The sequence below is a fragment of the Macrobrachium nipponense genome, chromosome 34, assembly GCF_015104395.2.
Source record: "Macrobrachium nipponense isolate FS-2020 chromosome 34, ASM1510439v2, whole genome shotgun sequence".
NCBI classification, from domain to species: Eukaryota; Metazoa; Arthropoda; class Malacostraca; order Decapoda; family Palaemonidae; genus Macrobrachium; species Macrobrachium nipponense.
The window spans coordinates 24129922-24133821 of record NC_061095.1 but is presented as its reverse complement, the minus strand read 5'-3'; the positions used below and the strand labels follow the sequence as shown (position 1 = coordinate 24133821).

General features: G+C 39.4%; 1 long non-coding RNA gene across 1 annotated transcript in view; it reads left to right on the top strand.

The window, feature by feature from the left end:
• Positions 1-2743: 2743 nt before the first annotated feature.
• The window catches only part of LOC135207968 (uncharacterized), a 251372-nt gene continuing 250215 nt past the window's right edge, over positions 2744-3900 (top strand). Inside the window, exon 1 of the long non-coding RNA XR_010313090.1 lies at positions 2744-2859. This is a non-coding gene — a long non-coding RNA (uncharacterized LOC135207968). The remainder of the gene's footprint in view (positions 2860-3900) is intronic.

Below are 3900 nucleotides of genomic sequence, written 5' to 3'. Positions count from 1 at the left end.
GAGAGACCTAGACTGCTCTAACGCAACTCCTCACGCTCACAAGCTTGTCAAGGTGGCTAGCGAATGGAGTTGGAGGATGTATTATCTGTTATACCTTAGTCCTTATTATAAAGTAAGAAGGTTTTGAAATATAGCATAATGGCGAGGAACAACCAGACAGAACAGACATTTCATTGTCTTATGTGGTTCGGTTACCTAAAAGTACGAAGAAGAATGAAATACATTTCAGGGGAACGCCGCCTAGTTGACAGATCAACAAAAGTAATAGAAAAACAAAGGTGTAGCTATTCAGGAGGAAAATGAGGAGCCACTAGACTAGAGGTAGGGTTGGATATGTAGGATGTCAGGAAGAGAGGAGAATGGTTAGTCACGAGAATGACGAGATGTAAGCAGATGTGAGGAAGGTCTACGTGCTGTTTACAAGACTTCTGAGTAGGCAAATTTCTACCATAATTGCGTAAAACTCGTTCAATATTTGATATTTTTACACTTATGAGACGCGTCATATTCATATGACGGATATACAGTACTTTGGAGAAATGAAAACTTCTGGAGCAAATCAGCTACCCCATACGACTTCGAGTCATGTCAAAAGCTTACTGATTTTAACGTAGGGAATATGACTTCATTATATAGTCTTTCTATACCGTACTTACGCTCCATACTGAATTGAATAAAAACTCATTAAAGTAAACTGGTTCCTGTGAAGATTTTGATTTTCGAAAAAATCAAGTCTTGCGTAACGAAGTCAAAATAAATTCTAGGCTCAAATTATCAAAAATATCCTTTTTAGTCTGATAGTTGCTTTCTGCTGCCATGTGCTGTGGTGTTCACTCTTAATAAAGGAACCATAATTGGGACGTATTAAGGTTTAATGTTATAAATATATGTGCACAAATGGTACCAGCTTCACCGTATAAGTTTCTCGTTGGACGAGTGGTTTTCGCGCTCGGCTGCCAATCCGGTGGTCCGAAGTTCGATTTTCGGCTCGACCAACGTGGAATCAGAGGAATTTATTTCTGGTGATAGAAATTCATTTCTCGATACAATGTGGTTCGGATCCCACAATAAGCTGTAGGTCCCGTTGCTAAGTGACCAATTGGTTCTTAGCCACGTAAAAATACCTAATCCTTCGGGCCAGCCCTAGGAGAGCTGTTAATTAGCTCAGTAGTATGGTAAAACTAAGATATACTTAACTTTTCACCGTCGTATGACATTATCTGAACTGTCATCACGGTCTTGACTCTAGACCAGGGGTTCATAATTGTTTGTTTGAAGACTCCAGACCCCCAATCATACCCCTTTGCTAAGTCTACTTAAGTCCTATTTGTTGACAATATTTAACTTGATATACTTAGTTTAATACATACTTCAAGTATTGATACCTATGAATAGAACACACAAAACAATAAAAAGCATTCATAGTTTTATATAGTTATTTATTTCAAAAATGTACCTGTATGTATACATTGATACAATAAAAGCAAATATATACAGATATCCAGAGATTAAATCCCATACCCCTAGCATGTGGTTCTTATACTCCCAACGGGGTTGGATACGCCCTGTTGAGAACACCTGGTCTAGAACCTTGGTCACCATAGCTTCGATCTGAATATGTGCGGGAGGCAACGATGTCATCGGAAAGCGGTTGCTTGATATCTTTACACTTCTGTAACGATGACTGTCAGTAGTCTCAGCCCTCAACGTACCAATATCCAGAGAATACGCATTAATTGGATATTGCTACGTACGACGGCATAGTAGGGAAGTTTATGGCTCATGTTCATCCTTGGCCCTTGCTGCAGTATCTAAATGAAAAGTGGGTTCGGTTTCGTTTTCATGAAAAGCAGTTTTCTTAAACAGCGAATACTGGATATATATCGTTTCTCTTAGAGGAAATAGTTGATCAAGCATGAACCACCTGCGCAGCTATATCCCAAAGCATCAGCCTTTCTTGATTGCATACTTACACCGAAGGCTCAATTAGACCAACACCAATGCTGTAAAGTCTTCGCGAAAGATACCATTATTTAGGTAGGTTAGAAAGTCATTACGAAATTTACGTTAAAAAGGCATTTTGGTTATAAAAAACGCATTTTTACTGTACAAATATAGTTTTTTTTTCCTTGATTCACTTTTTTTGTAATGTTGCGCTTGATAATTCCCCCAGTTCGTTTTGTTCTGTATATTAAAATACCTTTGAACAGCAAGTTGCACTTGTTATTCTCTTATTTCGTAGTAGCTGAACATTAAATTTCCAGGAACAGCGAAATTGAATATTCTGCGTAAAAACTTCTAATGCTATCAGCGTTACAAATAAAACTATCTGCCGGAGGAAACTGACATTTAATATTGCCTTCCCACGCAGAAACATTCAAACCGTCTCTCATTCGTACTTGCTACGAACATTAAATTACCACGGAACGGCGACATCGAATACTTGGTGTAAAAACTTTTACTACTTTCGGCTTTACAAACTAAACTTTGCCGGAGGAAACTGACACTTGAACATTGCCTTCTCTCACAGAAGAGTCACCAACGTATAACTGGAAACAAGCATGAGGACAGTTGGGTGCTCTCTTGACGGAGGTCGCAGACTGGGGCTTTGTAGGGGTTGTGTTATCCCTTTGAGGAAGAGGGGGGGAGGGGGGGCGGTGATTGGCGGGTGTCTGGAGGGTCGGGGAAATGGACCGTGGGGAGGGAGGTAGAGTTGCCAATTTGTGCTCAATCAGTAGTGGAGCATTGATGAGTGTGCACGGTGATTTCGCTTTACGGATTAGGCTATTTAGTATAAAATATATCTAAGATAACATCTCATGGAAACTGCAGCAGTTGATGTCACGACGTCAGACGGTGGTAAGTATCTACATATGAGTTAAATGTTTAATTTTACCTTATAAATAATCATGATAAATAGGTCTGAGTGCACGTTACTGGGTTGAGCTGGAAAACACTTTCGGCCAAAACCTCTTGAGTCCTCGATGTAATCCTTGCAGTACGCCTTGTATACTATGTAAGGCCAGTGTAGACACTTAAATGTCACGTGTACCTGTCATTGACCTACTTATCTTTCACTGACATATTTACGCATGAATATAAGAGATGGTGGCGTAGGCTAGTGTGGTTCTTCAAGGGGGTAGGCTTAGGCTACTATAACTGTTTTTTTTCATCTGTCCATCCGGCTGTGGGGTTTTTGTATGGTAACACTGCGTCCCGGGCTTTAAATAGTTACGCTACGTGTAAGTTTTAAGTAAATAAAAGGATATCTGGGTGTACATTTGCAACTGAAAAGTGTTTTAATAATTTACTGTATGCGAATTACACCATTAATATTCGAAATAGGTTATTGTTATTATTGTTGAATGTAAGCTCCCTTTTCGGGGTGGCGAATGGAACAGCCAGACGCAGTGGCGGGAAAATTGCTTCTCTCGCTGTTCACTACGGCAAGATGTCAACGTATTACTTCATTATACGTAAGTATATCAGTATGTACTGTTAATTTTTATAAAGTGCGTTTCAGCCAGATACGATATGACGTAACTTGGTTTTAGCAATTCTGTTTGATGGAATTTGCGTCTGGCTGTTCCATTCGCCACCCCGAAAAGGCAGCTTACATTCGACAATAATAACAATATCCTATTTCGAATATTAACGGTGTAATTCGCAATACAGTAAAAGTTACTAAAACACTTTTCAGTTGCAAATGTACAACCAGATATCCTTTATTTACCTAAATTTACACAGCGTAACTATTTCAAGCCCGGGAGCAGTAGTTACCATACAAAAACACCACTGGCGGATGGACAGATGAAAAAAAAACAGAGTATAGTAGGTTAGCTTGTTAGTTCTTGCAATAGGCTAAGGATGGTATGAAAGTTGTAAAGTGCTGGAGCCTAT